The sequence below is a fragment of the Sapajus apella genome, unplaced genomic scaffold (assembly GCF_009761245.1).
Source record: "Sapajus apella isolate SASKATOON/1434 unplaced genomic scaffold, GSC_monkey_1.0 scaffold21, whole genome shotgun sequence".
Classification (NCBI taxonomy): domain Eukaryota; kingdom Metazoa; phylum Chordata; class Mammalia; order Primates; family Cebidae; genus Sapajus; species Sapajus apella.
This window is the reverse complement of record NW_022436961.1, coordinates 8,801,697-8,827,444: the sequence shown is the minus strand read 5'-3', so window position 1 is coordinate 8,827,444 and position 25,748 is coordinate 8,801,697. Positions and strand designations below refer to the sequence as shown.

The 25,748-nt window shown below is 37.3% G+C and overlaps 1 long non-coding RNA gene across 1 annotated transcript in view; it reads left to right on the top strand.

Annotated features, from left to right (window-relative positions):
- Positions 1-1,157: 1,157 nt before the first annotated feature.
- Positions 1,158-25,748, top strand: part of LOC116558219 — a 39,842-nt gene continuing 15,251 nt past the window's right edge. Inside the window, exons 1-2 of the long non-coding RNA XR_004271905.1 lie at positions 1,158-1,329; positions 9,958-10,165. This is a non-coding gene — a long non-coding RNA (uncharacterized LOC116558219). The remainder of the gene's footprint in view (positions 1,330-9,957; positions 10,166-25,748) is intronic.

The window sequence follows — 25,748 nt, the reverse complement described above, 5'->3', positions numbered from 1 at the left end:
TGAGAGACTGACAGAATGACCGTGCTCTTCAGAGTGCTCCAGCTCTCCCTCAAGACTGACTAGTATAGCTTCCATGGGGACAGCTTTCTAATCAACCTTATATCCCCATCAATTATTTTGCTAAATCGCAGTGGCTTAAGTATCCTATTATCCTAATTCCTTTGCCTCTGAAAAAATGGCTAATTAACTGAATGAGTAACTCATTTAATAAAATTTAAGCATTAAATAATTTTCTTGGTTCACCATTTTAAAATTACTTACCATGTGACAGTCACTGCACTGGCCTACAAGGATGCAAACATGCATAGAACAAAATACTCATCCTCAAGGAGTTCAAAATATAAAGACAAATACATTTTCATACAACCCTTAACAACAGCAAGTATTGAATCCATTTCAGAGATGAGGACACTGAGAGTTAAGGAACTGGTGACATTTTAAAATTCAGTTGCCTAGCCAACAGCAAGGCTAAGAAAAGCCCTGATGTCAGTCAAAATTCACTGCTTCAAGACCACTTGGAGGCTGCTTGGCAGAAAGAGACTCAGAACCTTACATCTGAATTCAACTACACCGCATACGTTTCCTCTGCAGTGACTTCTACATCTGCCACCAGATAATTCCTGAAAAGCTCATTAACAGCCACAGGAAGGGGCATTACATTTTTTTTTCAAGCACTCCATTATTAGCATTGGTATTATATCATATTTATGCCTTCTCTTGCCAAGTATATTAAATTTGACACATTTACTGTATATTTTTATTCCTTCTCTATATCTGGTTGAAACAGAGGGGTTTTCTCTAATTAGTTTATATATTAGAATTTATGTATCATTCTGTAACTACCTACAGACACCTATTGGTGTTATAAGTACAATGTAAATGCTAGCAGTCATCATGATAAAACACCAAGAAACACTTAGGCAATGTAAAGTTATAATTTGAAGAGTTTATAGAAGAATCTAAAATCATTCAAATTATGAAAGATTCCACTATCAGCAGCTTCTGGGTTGGTCTCAGTAACACATTAGTGCTTTGTACATTTCTGCCCTAGCTGTCCTTTTACATGACTCTATTTTGACAGGCAAAAGCAATTAAAGTCACTATTTTGGAACTTAGTTCATTTTCTTTGCCATTCTTCCTTCTCATTTACACCCTACATCCAATATATCATTAGCACACACCACTTAATGCCCTGGCCTTGAGCAAGGCTCAGCAGAGCTGAAGAGAAAGAATTTCTAGGAAGGAGGGCCACCTACCAATAGAGTGTGAAGGACTTTGCACTAAGACTCAAGGATCCTAGAGGCTGCCTGTACTGTCTGGCATTTGAAGGTGTGTATAGTAACAACTTAGCTGCAAGCACAAGTGTGCATACTCTAATAAGAGCCATGATCATCGAAAAAGTCGAAAGCTGGTCCTTGGTAAAAGTAGGGGGCTTTATGAGATGCTAAAACAGACTGCTTTCAACTCTTTATAAATGCTGAAAGCCTGGGGAGGGGCCAATGGAAAGAAATGACTCTTGTGGCTTTCTCAGGGCTTTTTCTCATGTTTATGGAGCAATCTGTTGCATATGCAAGCAGAAATAGGCTTCTACAGGAAGAACCCTGTAATGCTAACACGGGTGTTGGCGGGGAGAACTATTTTACTTGGTTTAACTTACCTGAGCGCCAGAATTTTGACTATAATAGGTATGTTGTAACAAGACAAACTAACCACCTGCATATTTAATTCCTAGAGAGAGTGATCTTGTTTTTACATTATTCTCAGTTAATGTCAAAGATACAAATCTTAAATGTGTGGCTTGGTTAATTTTTCTATATGTATACGCCCGTGTAACTGCTACCTTCTTAAAAATGTACATTTTCTTAAGCCCCAAATTATCTCTAGCTCCTCCTTCTGGAGGGATTCTTTACTGTATAGTTGCATAAAGTTGATCATTTTTTGGAATAATAAATAATAATCTCACTGAAAAAATGGTATATAGAAAGAAAAATAAAAAGTAAAAATAATGCTGATCTTCATTCTCAGCAAACTAACACCATAACAGGAAACCAAACACCGCATGTTCTCACTCATAAGTGGGAGTTGAACAACGAGAGCACATGGACACAGGGAGGGGAACATCACACACCAGGGCCTGTCGGGGGTTGAGGAGCCAGGGAAGGGATAGCATTAACAGAAATACCTAGTGTAGATGATGGGGTGATGGATGCAGCAAACCACCACGGCACGTGTATACCTAAGTAACAAACCTGCACATTCTGTACATGTACCCCAGAACTCAAAGTATAATAATAAAAAAATTTTAAAAATAAACAAAAGAAAAAGAGAGAGAAAAGAAAAAATGTTTGTTTTACGTCACTCTGCAGATCCTTGTTACCAGCACGCCCATAGCCACTCAATCAGGGTTACAAAGGGAATTCTCATCTGCAGGCCTTTCTTATTACCTCTGTACCAGTGAGTCAGTTTCTTGTATCAAAATCTCTCCCAGTGAGTTTTATGCATTGGCTCCCATGAATTTCTCAAGTTCCAAGCTTTCTTTTTCAGTTGATTTGAATGAAAATAGTTACTGACACAAGAACAGAAAACCAAACACTGCATGTTCTCACTCATAGGCGAGTGCTGAACAATGAGAACACGTGGACTCAGGGAGAGGAGCATCACACACTGGAGGCAGTTGTAGGGGGCTAGGGAAGGGACTGCGGGGAGGGGGGGGGGGGAAGGGTGGGGAGGGATAACATGGGGAGAAATGCCAGATATAGTATGCACCTATGCAGCAACCCTGCATGACCTGCACATGTACCCCAGAGCCTAAAGTAAAATAAATTAAAAAAAAAGATGCTCTTAAAAAAATTAATAAATAAAATTGAAAATTTAAAAAAAAGAAAATAGTTACTTTCTTTAATATAATCTTCAATACTAGAAATGGCCATGGAGTGTTATATCTCTCTCCCCCATAACATGAATTAACAGTGTCTTTTCTGTGTTTCTCATGACAGTAACATTCCGTCTATAGAATCAGCATAATCCGTGCCTCCTGTGGTGATGGGTGGGATTTTATCCTCTTTCGGCAGTAGCACTCTTCCTGCTCGGACCCTCCATCTTCAGAGTTCTGTAGGATTCCATATGTGATCACATTAAATCCACTCCACCCATCCCACAGCAGTAGCTTCTAATGATAAGGTGGTTATTTGACGTCAAATACCTGTGAACTCATGAGGCAAAGATGACTATAACCAGAGTTTTATATTTCACCCGGTAACTCACCATACATTAATTCACACAATTATCCTGTGAATAAGGTATTCTTGGTAGCTTCATTTAACACATGAGCTGTAGGAGACTTCAGAAAGTTAAGCAATTCTGCCAACACAAGGCAGAGCTAGGGTCTGAAGTATTCTAATTTCAAACCCTATTCACATCTCCAACCAGAATAAATTTTGTACATGTTGAATCTAGCTGGATGAAATCAGTCTGCTTGCTGTCTTTATTTCTGTTGGTTATTGGTGGTTATGGAGGGTTAGTTTGTTTGTTTTTATTTATCTGAGGTTAAAATGCATGGAACAAAGTTTTCAATGAAACTAGTAAGTTTTAGAGGTTTAAGGAGAAGCAGCAGTAAATGCAAAAACTCCATGTGACACTGGTCTTTCTGCTCTTGTATTGAAAGTGTTTTACTGAATCACAAAAGTGACATTAGTTTCTTACCTAGCACTTCCGTTATCTTCTTATCTTCCACAGACAAAACTAAAAACTCATAACTGTGATATTGTGCCAGAATTGCTAGCCTTTGCTTACCAGTAATAACCAAAATAAGCAGCCCAGGCTAATTCCATCCTGGCTCCTGTGACTTGTAATAAGTAACTAAGATCTGTGGCTTCTATCACTACCCAAATAATGGGTAAACAAATGCTTATATTGACTTCTGTAAACCACTGAAGTAACAAACAGAATGACAAAAGTCCCCTGGCCCTTGGAATGTCTGGAGACCCCCACCCTCGTCTCCGCCCAGGAGGTGAATTACAGAATCCCCTGGCCCTTGGAATGTCTGAAACCTTTTCATCCCCATCCCCGCTCCTCACCCCCACTCCCAAGGTGGTTTTTCGGGTATAAAAAGTCTTGGCACCCTCCTTTCGACACCACAGGTTGGAGAGACGTGAGTCCTCTGTGGTCGCCGGCATAATAAATGACTCTGCAATCTGGCATACTTTTGTCTTGGTGCTAACTTTCTATACTCTGTCCAGTACAACATAACTAAGCTGAAAGGAGCTTCATGCTCTAACACCTCTCCAGATTCACCTACCCTCTTAATGCACCCACATACATTCTCTCGAAATTAATAGTTTAGTCAACCTGATTTCCTTTTTTCTTCTCCCATGATGGGAGTCTTTCTCCATTGCCCAGGCTGGGATTACAGGCACGCGCCACCACACCTGGCTGTTTTTTGTATGTTTAGTAGAGAGCTGTTTTCACCGTGTTGGCCAGGCTGATCTCGAACTGGCTGGTCTTGAACTCCTAACCATATGATCCATCTGCCTTGGCCTCCCGAAATGCTGGGGTTTCAGGCACGAGCCATTGTGCACAGCCAAGCTGATCTTCTTTTACTTCCTCAAACAGTATGTTCTTTCTGGTTTCCAGGCCACTCTGCACGCATTTTTCTCTACCCTGTTCATTTTCCACTACTCTTTGCTTAGTTGACTTTATCACATCTTAGCTTTACAAGTCCTTCATTTGAGAAATTCTCCCTTATGATTGATTGTTTTTGGCTTGTCTAGTTATTCCGAGCACATACTAGGCTCTAAGTAAAGTTTTGATAAATAAAAGAAAATTGGCAGATATAGAATAACATGGGAAAGAGAAGTGCTGAGAATAAGTCCAGGTTTTTTTTTTTTAATTATTTTTAGAAAGAAGAAATGCTAAGATTGAAAAACTGCCAGAAGTAGAAAGCTTTTTGGTTTTTATTCTCTTTTTTCAGCTATTTTCTCCCTTTGAGGACCACCCTCTAAACTCCAATAAATAAATACAGTGCCCCATTTTCTCACTATTCAACAAATGTATGCTGTGCATTCCTGGACTTGGCACTGCTCTACACGTTGGGGATACAGCAGTGAATAAGACAAATGAAAAGCCTCTGCCATGGAGCTTAGACATAGGGAATAGGAGAGACAATAACCAAGTACATAAAGAAGTATGTCGTTTCAGATAGTGGCAAATGTTAAAAAATAAAGCAGTGAGGGGAAGAAAATATGATTTATGCAGAGTCACTTGGGTCACTTTTAACAAGGAGATTAAGGAAGACCCTTCTGAGGAGGTGCCGATTGATCAAAGACCTGAATCATATAAGGGCATGAGCCATGCAAATATTTGGAAGAAAGCATTCCAGACACAGGAAACAGCAAAAGCAAAACCCCAAGAGAAAAGTGATGTGTACGGGTGCATCAATCAGAGTTCTATGAGAAACACAGCAATATGATACATATGTTTTATGTATAATTATATATGTATAAAACATATGTACAATGTTCTATTTACATATTGTTTTCTCTTTCTATGTGTGTACAATGGTGAGCCAATTCCTTGCAAGAAATCAATCTCCCTCTCTTATTCACATTTCATACACAGACACACACACATATATGTATATATTACACACAAACACATATATATACATACATATGTATATGTGTATATATATATATATATATATATATGTATGTCTATATATGGATATAGAGAGAAATAAGTTGATTTATTCCAAGAATTGGTTTGCTCCATTGATTGTAGGTCCTGGCTAGGCAATTCTAGAATCTGCAAGGAAAACCATCAGGAAACTCTCTGGCAGGAGCTGACTGCAGTTTACAAGTGGAATTTCCTCTTCTTACAGAAAGAAGCCTCAGCTCTGCCCTTAAACCCTTTCATCTGATTGAATCAGGCCCACACAGATTATCAGGGCTAATACCCCTTACTTAAAGCCAATTGATTGTAGTGTTAATCACATCTACAAAATACCTTCACAACACCTAAACTGGTGTTTGAGTAAATGAGTGTGGACTATAGCCTGCAAGTTGTCATGCAAAATCACAATGGAATGATGTATACCATGAAGAATAGTAAAAGGACCAGTAATGTCAATGAAGCAAGCCAGCAAGAATCACATGATGTCATAGAAAAGGTGCACAGGGGCAAGATTATGAATTGCCTTGAAGGCTATGGTAGGGAGTTCATATTTTGGAAAAGTGTTGGATTTCAAATAAGAGGTTTCACAGTCTATTAAATGTTAAATATTTAGGCCAAGAGCAGCTCACACCTATAATCCTAGCACTTTGGGAGGCTGAGGTGAGCTGATCACCTGAGGTCAGGAGTTTGAGACCAGCTTGGCCAACATGGAGAAATCCCGTCTCTACTAGAAGTACAAAAATTAGCCGGGTGTGGTGGTGTGTGCCTGCAATCCCGGCTACTCAGGAGGCTGAGGCAGGAGAATTGCATGAACCTGGAAGGTGGAGGCTGCAGTTAGTCAAGATTGTATCACTGCACTCCAGCCTGGGCAACAGAGTAAGACTTCATTTCAGAAGAAAATAAATTAATAAATAAGACAAGAAAAAGAGGTAGATTTCTAAAAGGTTACTGTGGCTGTAATAAGAAAAATAGCTTCTAGACAGACAAACTACTTAGAAGACTATTGCTCTGGTCTATGGTTCAAATATGGGTGGTTTGGGTTAGGGTGGTAGAGGTGGAGGAAGGAGTATATTATGTCCAGGGTATAATTTGAAGGTAGAGACAACAAGATTTACTGATAGATTTGGTGTGCTAGGTAAAGGGAAAAAATAAAGAAGCAAGAATGATGTGCAGATTTGGGGCACAAATAATTAGAATGAAGAGACAGATAATAACCAATATGGGAAAGACTAGTGAAGGATGAGTATGTGGGACATCAGAGGCTGAGCTTTCGATATACTAATTTGAGATGCCTTTTAAGCACCCAGCTAGTGAGGTTAAGTATGTAGTTTGATATACAAATATGAAGTTTAGGAAGGGTGGTGGGAGGTGAATTCAGGATTATCAGTAAATTCTAAGACGTGAGACCCTCCGAGAGGAGAGGAGAACCTAGCAAAGGAGACTGCTAAAGAACGGAGAAGGAGGGAGAAGGAGGGAGAAGAGCCAGGAGAGTATGTGTCCAGGAAGCTAAGTGGAGGAATGGTCCATGAAGGAATAACAAACTATACAAATACCAAGGCATTAATAGAGCTCTAAACCAGCTGACAACTCTATCCCAATTGATCACTCAGACAAAAACAGCTCAAAACTGTGATAGGCTGAAAAAAAATTGGGGTAGGCTGAAGACCTTGAATGGGCATATCCATCACACCAAAACATCCCCTTCATCAGTATGTCCATTGTCCGTTACTTTTCCCTAGCTTGTCTTCTCCCAGCCTAATACATCTGTTATCTCCATACTTCTTTAAACACTATAAAAATAAAAAGAAATAAAATTCAACTAGTTGCTGTGGCTCATGCCTGTAATCCTAGCACTTTGAAAGGCCACTGGAGGATTGCTTAAACCCAGGAGTTTGAGATTAGTTTGGGCAACACAGCAAGACCCTCATTTCTACAAAAAAATTTAAAAATTAGCCAGGTGTGGTGATGTGCACATGCAGTCCTAGCTACTCAGGTGATTGAGGTGGGAGGATCACTTAAGCCCAGGAAATCAAGCCTGTAGTAAGCTATGATCACACCACTGCACTCCAGCCTGGGCAGCAGAGTGAGACCCTGTCTCAGAAGAAAGAAAATATGTATCTATATCTATATTTATAAATTCATATATATATACGTATACATATAAATATGTATACATATACATTCAAGCAGAAGATTCCCTTAAGCCCTATGAGGAAATCAGGTATTTACTCAATTTCTTATTAACTCTACCTCTATCTATGTTTTTACGCATGGAAGAGAAAGCTGAGGAGGCCTGAAATCTGGGCAGATTGAAAATGGACTCATTGATGGTGGTAGGGAAGAAGAGAAGAAATGCATGTTGTTATAGTGAAACCCTGTCTCTACTAAAAAATATGAAAATTAGCTGGGCTTGGTGGTGGGTGCCTGTAATTCCAGCTACTCAGAAGGCTGAGGCAGGAGAATCACTTGAGCCCAGGAGGCAGGGGTTGCAGTGAGCTGAGACTGCACCACTGCACTCCAGCCCAGGCGACAGTGTGAGACTCTGTCTCAAACAAACAAACAAAAAAATGAAATGCATGTTGTTATGGGATGGGTAGTGTGAGACACAGGGAAGTTACATAGAAAAGGTGGGTTAAATATATGTAAGCAGCATGCAAACATAAATCAATGTTGTAATTCTACTAGAGTGAGCTCTCCAGAGGATTCTCACTTCCCTGACACAGGGCTACCTAATGATTGTATTTACAGTGCCTTATACGGTACTTGGCACACTCTATGCTCTCCATGTTTTTCAAATAAATTAGTGAAGGCTTTGGCATGGTAAGAAGCACACCATTTGGGAGCTGCATGGCCTCTTACAGACGATCTAGTACAACTCCTTTCTTTTATAGTGAGAGAAAACTGATCTTAGAGAGATAACATAATTTGTGCAATGCCATCTAGTAATATTGAAAGAAGACAAACTTTATGAAATTTGACTCCAGAAATGGCTTAGCTATTCAACAACAAGTATTTATGGCATTTAATTATGATATCTGACACTTGAAAAAGTGTCTCCTAAAATTTTGAATTGATAAAAAGAATAAACCAGGTTGTGTAACCTGACTTTTAGATCAAAGAGTGAGGCACTTTGCATTGAAAGAGGCTCACAGGAAACAGTTTTCTGATTAAAAAAAAAAAAAGAAGGATAGGGAAGGGGATCAATTTCTTACAACTTTGAATTATAAGAAATGAGCAATATGATGGACAAGCCAAAGAGATAGAGGGAAAGAAAAGGTGCTTGTTTCTGTTTGTTTGTTGGCAGTTGTGATTCAATGCAGTGTGAGCTAAGGCCTTTGTCAAAAGTTCCAGATTTTTTCCCATATATGTGTATACCTGTTATATCAGTCCCTGAGATGTGAGCTATGTGTTGTTTTCAGATTATTAGACTTTTAAACTTCAGGTCTTCCTCTGGAAACCTGGAAAAAAATAATGATATCCACTGGTGAGGACTGAATGTGATAATCAAGGTGAAGTACATTATTTCTGCAGAACTAACTCTAAGTAACACTGTAAACAATAATAATAAGCAAAAAATAACTGGCACCGGGCGCGGTGGCTCAAGCCTGTAATCCCAGCACTGTAGGAGGCTGAGGCGGGTGGATCACGAGGTCAAGAGATCAAGACCATCCTGGCCAACATGGTGAAAACCCGTCTCTACTAAAAATACAAAAAATTAGCTGGGCATGGTGGCGCGTGCCTGTAACCCCAGCTACTCAGGAGGCTGGGTCAGGAGAATTGCCTGAACCCGGGAGGCGGAGGTTGCGGTGAGCCGAGATCACGCCATTGCACTCCAGCCTGGGTAACAAGAGCGAAACTCCATCTCAAAAAAAAAAAAAAAAAAAAAACAAAAAACGGGCTGCAGTGTGAAGGCTATGGGCAGAGACCCTGGCATCCTACAACCTTGGTTCCCATGCTATCTCTGCTTCTCTAAGTAAGCGTAGCTGTGTTGTGTTTGGTCTCTGATGTTCAGTTTTTCATATTAAATATGGGTGTGGTAATGACTACATCCCAGGTTTTCTGCAGGAATCGATAAAATATGTGTCAAAGAAACTAGCATTTAGTTATTCTTCGTGTCTGTTGTCTCCTCTGTCTCCCCATGTGTGTCCCTCCCTGATCCTCTAGTCCCCTTTGTCCTAGCAGATCATCCATGCCTTACTCCCAAATGGCCTGCTCCTTAAGGGGTCAGTCAAAACCTCCTCAAATATATGGGCTAAAAACACTCTAAAATGTTATTCCTCCCTTCAGCTACGCATTTTAATGGCAATCCTTGAAAACCTAAAAGCCCTAGAAACCAAAAGAAATCAATGTTTAATGATGGAACTTGAAATATTATGACAAAGGAGAAGGAGCTGAAAGGAATTTTTAGATTTCACTGAGTGCAACCAATTCATCTTCTGCAGGAGCAAAAGTAGAAGGAGAGAGAGAAATGACAGGTGTCACACAACAGCCCCAGGTCAGTAACTCAGGCAGGGATTCAGGTTATCAGACTCATAACAAGATGTGCTGCCTAACGTGCCATTTGCTTTGAGGGAAGACTCAGCAGTAGCTACCTTACTACCAGCAGCGAAGATTGCCTGTCCTTTCTATCCAATGCTCATATCCAATAGCAGCTAGATCAGTTCCTGAGCCCAGCACTCTGCTGAGCCTTTCATCCTAGAGAGCAGTATACTAAATAGATATTTAGCACCTAGAAATAGCAAAGACCCTGCAATGCCTTAGTAGGAGAATACTCACTAATTAACTACTATCAGACAATTATGCCTTCTTCTGGGACCATCCTATTGCAGGAATGGATGAATGGGCTTGGTTTTATTTTATTTTTGAAATGGAATCTTGCTCTGTCTCCCAGGCTGGGGTGCAGTGGCATGATCTCAGCTCATTGTCTGCCTGGTTCAAGTGATTCTCCTGCCTCAGCCTCCTGAGTGGCTGGGACTACAGGCACATGCCACCATGCTCAGCTGATATTTGTACTTTTAGTAGAGACGGGGTTTTGCCATGCTGGCCAGGCTAATCTCAAACTCCTACCTCAGGTGATCCCCCACCTTGGCCTCCCAAATTGCTGGGATTATAGGTGGGAGCCACCACACCCGCCCAGCTTTAGTTTTATTTTACCCCATTCTGAAGAAGCAGGCTAGCTTTAAAAGCAAAGATTTTGAAAAAGGAAAGAAGAAATGTAACAAGTTGTCTACTATATTTTTCCCCATCCCAAGTCAGCTCAGAGGTTGAAGAAGACTGTCTACTCTCTAATTATAGGCCTTATGTTAACTTAGAAATTTGGGCTTTAGTTTCTAATGGTGAAAAAGAAAATAAAAGATGCCAGGAACCTACTGCGTCTGTGGCATGTGTTTGTAATCCCAGCTATTTGGGAGGTTGAGGTGGGAGGGTGGGAGGCAGAGGTGGTAGGATGGCTTGAGACCAAGAGTTACCAGCTTGGGCAATATGGTAATCTCTTATCTACAAAGCAGAAAACATAGTGAGGCCTGTAATCCAGCTACTCGAAGTTTGAGCCCAGGAGTTAGAGGCTACAGTGAGCTATCATTGCACCACTGTATTTCAGTCAGAGGCAGAGCAAGACCCTTTCTCCAAAAGATAAAAATTTTAAAATTGCCAAGAACCTACCAACCACTGTGCTTTTTAGAAAACTGGCTTATTTAGAAAACTGTGGAATGTATATGGCACATATAACCTACAAAATGAAATAACGTCACCTGACTTGAACATCTTCTTTCAAGCCATATTGTTGCCCTTCAGCCCTGACCCTCAATTTGTCATCTCTTTGAGCTTGATTTTTGTAAAGCTTTAGGTATTTGGAAATATCAGTTTGGTCCTCCTTTAAACAACTAAGAAAGCCATTCTGGGTAGCCAAGCCTTTTGCAAAGGACCAGTTTCAAACAAAGGAAGGGGGAGAGGCAAAAAGATGAGCTGAGATAGAATTGTTCTAAATTATAAGGCCAAGAATATGAGAGGGAACAGAGGAGTGGAATCATAGAAACAGTAAAAGGAAAGTGGGAAGATTGTATTTCAAAGACATTTTAAAAAAAGAAAGTAAAGATGATGAAAGAAATTGTAATAAAATTGTCAAAGGAAGATCAGAGACAAGGCAAGCTAAGAGAGTTAAATAAAAAATAGAATTTGCATAAGAGGGTACTTAAAAGACTTGAAAAATACAAAGTAAAAGATCTAATAAAGATTATCAGAAAATAAATGAACATGGCAAGGAGAAGGTTCTGCAAAGAACAATAAATGCATACAGATTATAAAAGTACTGCGAGAAAAACATCAGAGAGAAACTGTATAGTGAATTATAAAAAAAATAAAGTTCAGCCACAGAGGAACCACGAAGATGAAGATGAAAAGGATAAAAGTATTGAGGAAGTGACAGGTATTAAGACTACACAGAAGGCATGAGAGAACTACTCACAACATAGAAGAGCAAAAGTGGGTAACAGGTGTAAGGAAAAGGTAAACTGCAAATAGGCTGAGTTTTGTTTTTGTTTTTAAATCTACTGGAAAAGCATTCGATATTGCTTTAAAGAGTATCAACAGGGTGATAGAGGTATTTTTAAAGTGCAATTAAGAGTTTATTCTTACATAAAAGCAGCTATTGAAATATCAAAAAAGTTATGTTAGGAACCCTTATATCACCATAAATATCCAGAGAGATGACTCTACCTGCATTCACAGTTTAGCTACATTATCAACCACCCTGAGGAGGAGCAAAAGAAAATGATTGTGAACTTTTTTTTTTACACGTATGACATGAGTTTTAGGACACTTGAAAGAACAAGACTGCGTTCTAAGTACATTGCTATCAAAAACGTGATAGCACGTTCTCTTCAACATCATCCTTTTTCCGACAGCAAAACCCAAGCAAAATGATAAAGTCTGAAGAACTGCCTGCTCCACAATGCTCAGACATCCCTTTCCAATTTACCACAAGTGTTGACACCTATTTATCCAGGGTCTTTCTCTGGTACCCTTTACATTGGACAATGCCCACATCAGTGCAACATATCAGACGTCAAAATTTTAGGCCATTGCTTCCAGAGAGAATGCTAATTCTCTCTTCAATTAACAATGGGCGGAGAACTCTCTTGATTCTGCCATCTGATGGTCATCTCATGTATTTTAAGAATTTTCTAAATTTATAGTATTTTGGAATTCTAGATTAGAAAGAGACTAGGAATGTCACATAATCTACACTTATTTCATAGATGTGAAGAGATCAAGGCCAACAGTGGTGAAGTGACTTTCTTAATCCAAAAGGTGACACTCATGTATCAGAACCTCCCCTGGGTGCCCTATGAGAAAAATGTATTTTATTTAGATAAATTGCACACACACACAAAAAAAATCTCTTAAAACAGTCATAGGTGGGTAAAGGAATTGATATAAAAAAACTAAGCACGTGTCAAATATTTGTATTTCACCAAAACCGAATGTGTATTTCATTGCACTGAGCTAGTAGCTCTCAATCTTTCTTTGTCCTCAGTGCTCACAATGTCTCAGGAATTTTTTAGAGCACACTTGGGCAAAAACAAAGACCTAAGAGTTCAGTTTATTAAGAAAGTAGATCCAAACACCTTAGAAAGTATTTATGTCTTAACTTATTAGCACTCTGAAAATATAATACACATAAAATAAAAATGTATTTTTATTTCATTCTTATCTCCAAAACTGTAATCTCCCTTATTCACAGTTACAACTTTCTATAGTTTCAGTTAATTTCCATCTACTCTGATCTGAAAATGTTACAGTATTTTGAGAGAAAGAAGAAGGGGGAGAAAACATTCAGGTAATTTGCATTACAGTACGCTGTTATAATTGTTCTATCTTATCATTACTGTTTCTAGTCTCTTACTGTGCCTAACTTATAAATTAAACTTTATTAGGGATATGTATGTATAGGAAAAAATACAGTGTGCGTATGGTTTTATACTGTCTCCTGTTTCAGGCATCCATCAGGGGTCTTGAAATATATTTCCTATGAATCGGCAGTGGGGTGCCTACTGCTTTTGGAGTTGGGATGTGTGCACTGTTAGGCACTCCACGACTTCCCAGACCTTAGAATCAGATTGCATATAGCCATCTTCATTTTCTGTTCCACCTCAGTTTTTACCCCATATTTGCTTTTTATCAAACCTGCTACAAGCTTAACTTCACAAAGATGTCATTGAAAGGGAGGACCCATGACGTGGTATGGAGCACCTTGCCGCACCATTTGGGAAACAGGTCAAAATCTTCGCTTTGATCTTAGAGGAGCATTTGTCTTCATTAATGGTAACCAAGTGGAAGGGATTAAATCTTCAAAACACATCAAACTATTTTTCTATTCTATTATATTCTGTTCTGCCAAAAATCCCTTTGTGGTCTCTATTTGATATGTTGTATAAGAATTTCCTAACTAGCCTGCACAATTGTCTTTGGGATTGGAGTCAGCCCAGCTCTGGAGCAAAACTTTAAAAATATCTCACTAGAACCAAACCATTCAGTGTATATTCAGGAGTTGTTTGGTTTCTTTGTTTTACTGAAATTCCAAAGCAGGCAGCAAAAAAGCGTATCCTATAAAATAAAGAACAATTTCAACCGAATTCCTCTTAATGGCCTAGTAGGGCTTCCTAACAGCAGTGGAGTAATTTCCCATCTCATGCCTGATTTGATCCTCACAACAATCATATGAAAGACAAAGACATCATTAACATTTCTGTTTTACCTACCATGGTTTTATAAGAATGATTGTAAGTAATCGGTACATTAATTGATAAATCAAAAGGTTTTATTGAGTACTTTTGCGGCATTATGCCAAAAACTGCAGCATTCAAGGGAAGTATGAAACATGGATTCTCCCCTAAAGAAGACCTTATACTAACTGTTGAAAGATGGTCTATATACATTCAACAATTAATAAGTTTATAGAAAGCGATAGGAGACAATAACATTATAGAAGAATTAAAGAATGCAATAGCCTGGCAGTTGTACAGTGCTGACGATAAACACATAGTGAGTTAAACCACAGAGAGATCAATGCGGCTGCAGTCCTCCTGCAGTACCGAGTTTTATGCTTAGTACTAAGGTCACCAGTAAAGAATCCCAAGGACATTCCAAGTTCACTTGCCTAATTTATATCTGGAATAACTATAAGGACTGAAATAAAGCTGAAGAGCATGGTTTTTAATTTCAATTTTTATATTGTTGAAGTCAACAACAATATAGTATAGTCAGCAAAGTTGCTTGTCACTTTATCAATCTTCATATTGCAATCAAGAAGTTCTAACACTAAGCAAATAGAATCAATTAGGTGAATTCTTCCCAGTAATCTACTAAAAATACCTTCAGCATTTATTTAATATAACTAAAATAGGGGCATGGAAATGGACAAATATATTGGAATAATGAGTTTTAAAAACCCAGGAATTGTACCTTATTTCAACCAAACTTAGCAAGAATATTACATCCTAAAGATCAGGGATGAGTAACGTAGAACAGACATAAACAAGTGCAGGGTCACATTTAGACACAATCTGGGTTAGCCTCCAAGTGGGAAGGAGACAGCACCTAACCCAGGTATACTCACCACCAAGAGGCTAAATGGTTTAAGGTACAGGTATGAGGTCTTCACCCCCAGCATTAGGTCGACAATAGAGTCATGGTAAACAAACAAACAAACAAAAAAAGCCTTCTCAGATAATCTAAGCTAAGCATATCTGCTTCTTCTTGCCCCTTAAATGTGATATTTCCCACAGATAGAAACTTTGTTTTCCCTTTCCTCCTTTTAGTCTACATTGTCTTCCTTGGCCCTATCACAAACCCAAGTCTTTAGCTACTACCCAAAATTTAGATTCTAAATGAGAAAGATGCCAACTTTGGCCTTTAACCCATACATACTGATCTGCATATTTGACATCTCATTTTATTTTTTTCTCTTTGAACTCCTTCCTCCCTCCCTCCCTCCCTCCTTCCCTCCCTCCCTCCCTCCCTCCTTCCCTCCCTTCCTCCCTCCCTTCTTCCTCCCTTCTTTCTTCCCTTTTCCCTTCCTTCTTTTCCCTCCCTCCCTCCCTCCCTCCCTTTCTTCTTCAATGTCTTCCTTTCTCTTTCCTTTCTTCCTCTTGCCCTCTCTCTCTTTCTTCCTCTCTCTTTTTCTCCTTCCTTTCTTCCTTTCCCTCTTATTATGAAAACCCCTCTCTCTTCTAGTCTCTTCTCTGCTTCAGACTCACAATTTTCCCCTTCAGTTCCACCATAGCGATGCTTATTATTATTACTACTATTTTCATTATAAACTATTAACATTTTATACGTAATATTAATTCATATATTTAATTACAAATGATTATTTTTGCTAGAAAACAAATATGAAAATACTAACATATAGCCACATTGGCTGCATATCATTTTTACACAAAAATCAAAGTAGCATAGTTTTTATTATTTGATGTTAAAATTTGAATTCTAATGTTAATATGATTTGATTATTCGCCTGCCAAAAACTTAAAGATAACATCACAAACTCTTTCACATAACTTATCACCTTATGGTCTTTCTCCTCTCTGCTTCCTCCTCTTTAGCCTCACTTCTGCCCACCCACCAGGTGTCCTGTACTCTTACATACCGAACCACTAACAATACCTTTACATGGGCTGCTCCTTTTAGTAGAAATATCATTTCCCATGGTATTCAGCTTACCTTTCTAAACTTAACTGATGCCTACATAACATAACAGGTGGTATAAAACATATACACACCAAATCTTTCTACCTGTAAACCTCATCCATATTTGTTTTAACATATCCTAGAGTAAGCGTGTGTGATGCGGATAGAGCAGATGCAAAAGGTCATCTGGCACGATGAATACTAAGAAAAGAATGTACTTGATCCTATGAGCATATACAAAAATTATGCAGACGAAAAAAAAAAATCGCAAAACCCCTGGGACACCTGGGAACCAAGGACAGAGATCAGGGGACTGAAGGGAAACAGCACCTATGATAATGATCAAGATAACAATCTCTATGGTCAAACTTTCAGAATTCAATTCTAACTCCACCACTCTCCTGCCAGATAAGATGAGGCGGGTTATGCAACCCTCTTTGCTTTGGTTTCTTCATCTAAAAAGGACACCTCCTGCATACGGTTGTTGTAATGATTAAATATGGCAATCCATATCAAACTGATGGAAAGAAGTTGACACTTAGTCAACTTTAAATAAGTATCAGCTAGTATTTTCACTCCTCATTACATAGCCAAAGATGAGTAAAAGGATGACTTGCTGTGGAACAAACAAGTCTGATAAAACTCAGATCTTAGATGACAATAAAAGGAGAAAATCACACGGAAACTTTTTGGAGAAATAGAGTTTTCAAAATAATATGCTGGAAGTAATATATTATTGTGAAATTGTATATGATGGAAAAGACACCCCATGAATTAATATTAAAAATAAAAAAGCTAACACCAGTTGCAGTGGCTCATGCCTGTAATCCCAGCACTTTGGAAGACCAAGGCAGGGGGATTGCTCGAGCGAAGGAGTTCAAGACCAGCCTAGGTGACAAAGTGAGACCTTGTCTCTACAAAAAAGAAAATAATTAGCCAGTTTGTAACAAAAGGATAAATGCTTGAGGTGATGGTTGCCTCATTCTCCATAATCTGATTATTTCACCTCGCATGCCTGTATCAAAACATCTCATGTACCTGGTAAATATACACACCTACTGTGTACCCACCAAAATTAGAAATTTAAAAATTTTTGAAAATGTTAGCCAGGACTAGAGACACACACCTGTTGTCCCAGCTACTCAGGAGGCTGAGACAGGAGGATAGCTTCAGCCCAGGAGTTTGAGGCTGCTGTGAGCTAGGATCAAGCGACTACATTCCAGTCTGGACAACAGTACAAGATCCTATCCCAAAAAATGAAATAAAATAAATTAAAAATGAAGATAAATTCAACTTCGAAAAAAAAGGAGGTTTTCAAATTCTTTTTTTTTTGTTTTTGTTTGTTTGTTTGTTTGTTTGTTTTTTGAGACGGAGTTTCGCTCTTGTTACCCTGGCTGGAGTGCAATGGCGCGATCTCGGCTCACCGCAGCCTCCGCCTCCCGTGTTTAGGCAATTCTCCCGCCTCAGTCTCCTGAGTAGCTGGGATTACAGGCATGCGCCACCATGCCCAGCTAATTTTTTGTAGTTTTAGTAGAGACGGGGTTTCACCATGTTGACCAGGATGGTCTCGATCTCTTGACCTCGTGATACACCCGCCTCAGCCTCCCAAAGTGCTGGGATTACAGGCGTGAGCCACCGCGCCCGGCCTCAAATTCGTTTTCTAAAGGGAAAGATAAAAGATAGACCTTTAGCTTGGTATCGATAACACGGTGATAACGGATGAAAGTTGCAATTGGTCAACTTCTCTTTGGCTTTAAAACAGGATAAACTGCAAGACACATAGAGAAAGAAAAAAAGGAAAGGAAGGGAAGGGAAGGGAAGGGAAGGAAGGGAAGAAGGGAAGGGAAGGGGAGGAGGGGGGAGGGGAGGGGAGGGGAGGGAAGAAAAGAGAGAAAGAAAAAGAAAAAAAGAAAGAAAAAAAGAAAAGAGAGAGAAAGAAAAAGAAAATGAAGAAAGAAAAGGAAAGAAAGAGAAAGAGAAAGAAAAAGAAGGAAAGAAGAAAGATAGGGAAGAAACATTGTTAAGAGGAAACTGGAGTTTAAGAGAAGTAAGAAATTGAGTTTGAAGTGCTGAAATCCCTAAAATATGAGCAGGAAACTTTGAAAATGCATCTTTATGATTAGGAGAGAATGAAATTGAGATAACGCAATTTCAAGGAGTAGAAAAAGGTAAGTTGTTGAAATTATTAAAAGTGAGTTTGATACTCATTCCAGTCCACAGTTTAGAACTCACCAATGAGAGTGTGAGCATTTAGAGAGGGAAGCAGGATTTCCTGAGCTATTTGACTGTATCTGTAGAAGAAGATTATCTAGGACAAGGAAAGAAAGAGACACACTCCATCCTGGGCCATAAATTCACTTTGGGACACCATCTCTTTAGTGTGATAATCTGGAAGGTCATTCAAAATAGAATATCAAAATAGTGAACATGCTCAAAGAAACATTGTAAGAGAAGGAATAGCTTAATCAAAATGTTGCTATTTTGCTATTTTTTACAGGCTATTATTTTTTTAAATGTAAATTTCTATATAATTTTAAATATTAGAACTAAATATTTATGGAAATCAGTGTTAACCCTTTTTCTCCTTTCTAAGTTTTCTTTTCATTTTTGACAGTTTCATTCAGATATAATTGACATGCCATATAGTTTACTTATGTAAAGCAGATAATTCATTTTTTTTAGTGTCCTCACAGAGTTATGTCACCATTATTGCAATAAAATTTAGAACATTTTAATCATGTATCTCTTCTTTTGACAGAGATCTTATTGAGTAAGTAGGTCAACATGAGAAGTACTGTCAATTTGATAATATGAAGTATTCAATTTTGACAATATGAAGTCTTTCCATCCATGAACACGGAATATTTTCTCTGTCTTAGGTCTTCTTTAATTTCCTTCAAAAATTTTTTGTAGTTTTCAGAGTAGGTTTGTGCTTTTTTCATTAAATGTATCCCTAAGCATTTTATCCTATTGTTTTCTTAACTTCATTTCCAGGTTGTTCATTGCATGTGTATAAATATCCAATTGATTTTCACACACTGATTTTGTACACTATCATCTTGGCCAACTTGTGTATTAGTCCTAATATATTTGTAGTGCATTCTTTAAGATTTTTTGCATACAAGATTATGTCATCTGATTTTCGGGAAAAAAGGCTTCAGTCTTTCACCATTAAGTATGATGTTGTCTATGAGTTTTTCTTAGATGACTTTTATCAGGTTGAGGAAATTCCCTTTAATTTATAGTATGTTGAGTGTTTTTATTATAAAGTTGTATGACATATTATCAAATGTATTATTATGTCTATTAAAATGATCATATGGTGTCTGTTCTTTATTCTGTTGTTATAGTGTATTACACTAATTGATTTTTGAATATTAAATCTACTTTGCATTCCAGGTTAAATCTCACGTTGTCAGGGTGAATAATTGTTTTATATGTTTCTGGAATTAGTTTGATCGTATTTTTTTTAGCAATTTTGTGTTCATATTTATAAGCAATGGTGGTCTGTAGGTGTTTTTTCTTCAGATGTTTGGTTTTCTCTGGTTTTGGTATCAGAGTAATACTTCATAGAATGAGTAGAGAAGTGTTTCTCCTCTTACATTCTTGGAAAAGCTTGTGAAGAATTCATTTTAATTCTTCAAATGTTTGCTAGAGTTCACGAGTGAGGCCATCTAAGTGCAGGGCTTTTCTTTGTTGACAGTTTTGATTACTTGTTCTTGGTCTATCCTACATTCTATATCAGCTATATTCCATAAGTCTACTTCTTCAAAACTCACTTTGAATAGTTGATTTTGTGGTTCTTGTCCATTTCATCTAATTTATCTAATTTGTTGGCATACAGTTGTTCAAAGTATTGCTTTATTATTCCTTTTATTTCTGTATAGTTTGTGGTAATGTTTCATCTTTTATTTATGAATTCGTGATTCAATTAGTTTTACATGTTTTTATCTCCTCACCTCCCCCTTTTTAAGGTTTGTCCATTTTGCTCTTGTTTTCAAAGAACCACAGTATGGATTCACTGATTTTATCTATTTTATTTTTAGTATTCTCCACTTCATTTCCACATTAGTTCTTATTATTTCCTTCTTTGTGCTTGCTGTAGGTTTTGTTTGCTCCTCTCTTTCCAGTGTCGTGAAGTTGAAGGTTGGGTTATTAATCTGAAATCTTTCTTCTTTCTTCTTTCTTAGGAAAGGCATGCAGGACAGTAAATTTGCCTCTAAGCACTGCTTCAGCGGCACTCTCCACATTTTGGTGTGTTGCATGTTTATTTTCATTCAAAGTATTTTGATTTTCCTTTTTACTTTTTTCTTTGACCCACTGGTAATTTAGGAGTCTGTTGTTTAATGTCCACATATTTGTGAGTTTCCCAAATCTTTTTCTGTTATTGATTTCTAATTTCATTATGTTGTAGAGAACATGCTTTATAGTATTACCATTCTTCTGAATTTATTGAATTTTTTCTTTGTGTCTTTCCTTTTTTTTTTCTCTCTTTTCTTTCTTTCTTGCCTTGCATACAGTCTGTACTGCAGAGTTTTTCATGTACACTTGAGCTGAATGTATACTCTGATTTTTATTAGGTAGTGTGTTCAACAGATACCATTAATTCTAATAAATTTATATTGATGTTGAAATCTTCAGTTTCCCTGTTGATACTTAGCCTAGTTGTTCTATCCATTAACAAAAGTAATATGTTGAAGTCTCTAAATGTTATGGAAATTTTCTCATTTTTCCCTTCACTTTGGTAAGGTATTTGCTTTATGTATTTTGATTCTTTGTTCTTAGATACATACATATTTTCAATTGTTATACCTTCCTGATCAATTTATACTTTCATCACTATAAAAGTTCCCTCTTTAGTGACTTTTTTGTTTTAAAGTCTATTTTGATTTATACAAATATAGTCACTATAGCTATCTGTAATTACTTTTTGCCTGATAAAATTTTTTCTATCCTTTTACATGTAATCTACTTTTATCTTTATATATAAAGCATGTCTTCTGTAAATAGCATACACTTTTTAAATTAAATCTGATGAACTCTGACTTTTAATTGGATTTGTTTAATCCATTTACACTATTTTTTACATAGTTAGATTTACATCTGTCATTTTTGTTATTGTTTTGCATGTGTCTTATATCTATTTTGTTCCTCTTCCCCCTATTGGTTTCCTTTCCCTTAAGTAAATATTTTCTAATAAGGCACTAAATTTATTTAGTAGCTTAAAAAATTTATCCTCTTTTTTTTTTTAATGTAGCTTATTTGTAGCTGTTCTACAGTTTCCCATATGCACCATAACTTATCAGAATCAGCTTCAGGTTTATACTACCTTAGTTCCATTAAGACCTATAAACATTACTCCTATATATTTTCTATTTATTTTTTCTTATTTCTGGTGTATGATTGTTATACACATTATATCTAGTAATGGTACAGATCCAACAGTATATTTTTATAATTATTACTGTGTATAATTTTATGTCTCAAAGAAGCTGAGAGTAGAAAAGAAAGTAAAAACAAATCTTAAATAAGTATGTTAACATATAAAAATCTCTTACTCATAGTTAGAGATTCTAATATGTTAACATCCTCATTTAAGATTTCTAATTATCTTCATTACTTCTTGTGGAGTAAAGTTGCCATCTGGAGTCATTTTCTCAGCCTAATAGAACTTTACTCCCGCTTATTATATCTTCCTTGACTTGTTCAATAATGATTTATTTTAGTTATTTAAACATATTTATAATGGCTACTTTTGATGTCTTTTTTCTCTTAAATTCAACTTCTCGTCACTCTCACAGGCAGCTTCTGTTTATTATATATATTGGTACTATATATATATGTATATATAGGTTTTGTTTTTGTTTTTTGTTTTTCTTGAGAGAGAGTCTCACTCTGTTGCCCAGGCTAGTGTGCAGTGGCAGATCTTGGCTCACTGCAACCTCTGCCACAACCTGAGTTCAAGCAATTCTCCCACTTCCACCTCCCTAGTAGCTGAGATTACAGGCTTCCGCCACCGTGGCTGGCTAACTTTTGTATTTTTAGTAGAGATGGGGTTTCACCATGTTGGCCAAGCTGTTCTCAAACTCCTGACCTCAAATGATCCACCTGCCTCGAACTTCCAAAGTGCTGAGATTATAGGAGTGAGCCACCGCATCCAGCTTAAAATATAATATTTTGACAACTCTGAGTATCACCTTCTCCCCTGAGGCTTATTATTGTTGTTTGCTTATTTCTTTCTTTCATGGCTGGTTAGATTATTTTAGTGACATAGATTTTCATTCCACAGTGTTAAGCTTCTGATGATTCTCCTGAGGGAGGTGCAGCTTAGGATAGATACCATAGCTTCAAGATAAAAGTATATCCAAGCCAAGACTTGCTGTCAACCTTGTGGGGCATTAAACATTGAACCCAGCTGGTATGGTTCGTCTGTGTCCCCACTCAAGTCTTATCTTGTGGGGACACAGATAAACTTGTTGTGGGAGGTAATTGAATCATGGAGGCAGGTCTTTCCTGTTCCGTTCTCATGAGAGTGAATAAGTCTCATGAGACCTTATGGTTTTATAAGTGGGAGTTTTCCTGCACAAGCTTTTTTTTAGCCTGCTGCCATCCATCCAAGATGTGACTTGCTCCTCTTTGCCTTCCTCCAGCATTGTGAGGTCTCCCCAGCTATGTGGAGCTGTGAGTTCAATTAAACTTTTGTAAATTGCCCAGTTTTGGGTAGGTCTTTATCAGCAGCATGCAAATGGACTAATACACCCGCCACCCCACTGCAATTTCTTACGTGCAGAACTGTGAGCTAATACATGAGTTTTGCTTAAGTCCCTTGTGCGTTATTATTTCTCATGTGTTAACAGAAAACAAATGCAATGATCAACCAGTCTTCAGTACTATCCTCTATTCTGTTCTCCAAGCTGCTTTTAGACAATTCTTTCTAAAAACAAAATCTGATCGTAATCCTTCCTTGTTTCCTATTAGCTTTAAAAGAAAATTTAAGCAGTGTAATGTTCGAGTCCTCACCATATGTCATCTGTGCTAAAATCACATGGTAAAGTTAACACATGGTAAGGTAATCGCATTAACCTCCATGTGACTGCACATAAAATAACTTTATCCTGCTTGCCCCAACTGGCTAACTCTCACTTTTTTCTGAAGACTCAATTCACTCATGGCCTCTTCTAAGACTTCTTCTGTGATACCAAACTTCATGATACCCATAGTATCCTTTACATGTCCATATCATAACACAAAATATTGTGTTCGGATTTCTATTAGTTGTTACTACAATCAGATTAATAACAGTTATTTCTGCCTCTGGGTTTTAATTACTAATACAGTACCTGACCTCAATAGATGTTCAATGTTTTAATTTTATTTTTAATACATATAAATCAAATATTGAAAAAAATTAATTGTAGCCTCAATCACCTCTTGAACCTCAAATATATGTTTATCAAACAACTTACTCAGCAACTCACTTGAATATTTATCTAAAAAAGCATCTTAAGCTTAATATATCTAGAAAATAACTCTTCCACCCACTCAACACCACAAACCTGCTTTTACACTGGACTTTTCCAGTCATTAAGTGACAACAAAGCTTTTTAGTTGCTTGAGATCAAAACACAGGGGATGGTTTTAATGCCTTACTTTCTTACATATAAAATATCTATCCTATATGTAGGATATTAGCATATTCTATTGGCTCCACCATCAAAATCTTTCCTGACCACAGCCATGAAGAGCATCCTCAACCATGCCATCTTTATTTCTTACTTGGAAAACAGAAGCAACTAGTAACTGCTGGGTATCCTCTGTTTGACACTCTATAACCAGAGCACCTTTTAAAAACATCTGTCAGATCATGTCATTCCACTGCTCAAAACACTCCTATACAGAGTTTAAAATGAAACCCTAAGTCTTTACTCTTGTTAGTTAGTTAGTTACTACACAATCTGCTCCTCATCCCTTTACTGCTATGACTTTATCTAGTATCATTTTCTCTTTGCTTACATGTATTCTCTTTACACGTCCTTGGGACTTCCTGTTTTTTCTGCCTAAAATACTCCTTTCCACATCATTGCTGGGTTGGATCCTTCTTATCATTCAGGTCTTAGCTTAAATGTCGCATTTTCAGGAATATAATTTCTGACCACTTAGTCTAAAAGAGCCCTTGAATCACTTACAAATCATATCATTTCATTTTATTCATACCACGTAAATAATTGATACATTTTCTTGTTTGTTTATTTACAATCCTCTGGCCCACGTGCACAACACACACATATATATGCTGAAATACTTATTCTATGAAACAGACACCTAGGCCATCTGGTTTAATGATGTCCCTATCTTTTAGAAAAAGACACAAAATTAGCTTTTAATGTTTGAATGAAATAATTATTGTCATCAGTGTGGATACAAGGTAATTACATATGGCAGCACAGCGCAGAACCTGTTCAACCATTCACAGGAAGCAGCCACCCAGAAGTAAAGCACACTAAATAAAACCCTTCCTTATAATCATGATTTAACATTCTTAAGAATGTTATAGAGCCATATATAAAAGGTGAGTGGAAAATTTTCATTTTAATTCATTTTCCCCATATGCTGAAGATTACATTATTTATTACCTTGGCAAAAGTCTTGATTACTCTCATATTAGAACCGTAGCAAGTATTATATTTGCAGAAAGGCAGGGTGGAAGATGAGTAGTTGATTTATTCAGGAGGATAATATAATTACACTAATTATTGTCTTATAATAAATTAGTAGCAATCAAGTTTTGTAATGAAGATGTTCAGTCCTTTTAGTCTGGGAACCAGAGACCTGAAATTCATTGAGTAATCTATAAAACAGACATATTCAGTATTTTTTTCTAAAAGCATACATAGCTAATGTTGGCACAAGAAAAAGCAGGTCATTAACACCAGTGTGAATCATTCAAATTATACAAAATGAATTTTAACTCTAAAAACAACCTCTAAACTCTAAAACAAATGAAATAACTATAGTCATAGCTATATAGATTACCAAGAAAATTTGTATTTATAAAGAAGGGCTATTACATGAATTAGGAGTTCCAGAATTATTGGCATATGAGTAGAAGAGTTTATTAGGGAATATTTTGGTGACACATGTAAAAAAATGTAACCTCAAGCATCATTTAGTAATATTGTCTAGAGGAAGACATCAGTGGATCTGGTGTTAGATAATCCATTGATGCCTTCACAGATTTGTATGAGTCTATTAATTCTAAAAGGCTTAATATCTGCTTCTATAACACAGAGACAAAACAACTGCAAAAGCATTCCTTCATATCACATATGAAAGGTGGGGGCTCAAATGAAAAAGCATATGATGTAATATTGTAAGTTGCAATGCTTTAT